This window comes from Cynara cardunculus, unplaced genomic scaffold (assembly GCF_001531365.2).
Source record: "Cynara cardunculus var. scolymus isolate 2C unplaced genomic scaffold, CcrdV1 Un_Scaffold_4246, whole genome shotgun sequence".
NCBI lineage: Eukaryota > Viridiplantae > Streptophyta > Magnoliopsida > Asterales > Asteraceae > Cynara > Cynara cardunculus.
In genome coordinates, this window is record NW_020201807.1 from 22,248 (window position 1) to 23,356 (window position 1,109).

The window sequence follows — 1,109 nt, forward strand, 5'->3', positions numbered from 1 at the left end:
TCAATGAATGTAAAAAGTAACACTGGAACTCATAGACTTGTGTCCCTATTACTTTTTTCAAGGATCTTTTTCAGTGATGCACAAAAACACTTATATTATTTTCAAGGGAAATATTACAAGACGTTCAATACATGTCTAAAACTTACAAAATATAAGATTAATTACTGAAAGTAGACATAGTAAGTAGATTATAATACATGGACAATATTACAAAGAAAATAAACTAGTCTAAGTTGTCTAGATAAATGTAACCAGGTACATCTTCTCCAAGCTTCTTTCGACGTAGAAATTCTCTTCGTATCCTTCTGTCCACAACTTTTCCTTTCAAGTCATCATCTAGCTAGAACGTAAGATAAACCAAGTGTTCTATTGGGCATAGACGTAACTCATACATTATCTGAAATCTTACTTCACCTTCATAGTCAAGAAATATAACTGCTAACTCAGGTTTGAAGTGCACAGAGTTGGGTGTATAAGGACCCTCCGCTGGCAGCTCAAGATTCAGCATATATATGTCTGGACTCTCACGATCCTTCAGAACTTCATCTAAGGAGAACTTTTTTTCATGTTCGTTCCTTAGGGATGGTCCATCACTAGGACTAGAGGGTCTTTTCTTCCTTCCAAGTTTCTTCAGAGATCGCCTATTACGGACTGCGACATACCTGGACATCTTCTTGATAAGATCATTGATGATGTCCTCGATAATTGGCTTATGTCTGGACTTGGAGCACTGAATGGCTTTTCCGATCTGCAGCCATTCACTGTATCCATATTAGCAAAGGTAGGAAGGGTACTGAGTTATGGTATCGATATTGTCCTTGGTGATGAGCATTGAAAGAAGAGTTCCACTGTCTTTAGATCGTCCGTTGATGCTGACGCTCTTGATCGGGTAAGGACTGATTCTCTTGTTCAGCTTATCTTTGCTCCAGCGCTTTCCCTGCTCAGCCAATTTTAGATTTTTCTCGTGCTCAGCTTCTGCAAGAGAGAGTATCTTAGCTTGGGCTTGGACAGTGTTCACCTTTTTTTTGGACTTTCTTTTTGGAAGAAGTTTCTCAGCTAGTGACTTGGCTAGATTTAGGCTATCCTCATTCTGCTTCTTCTGAAGCTCT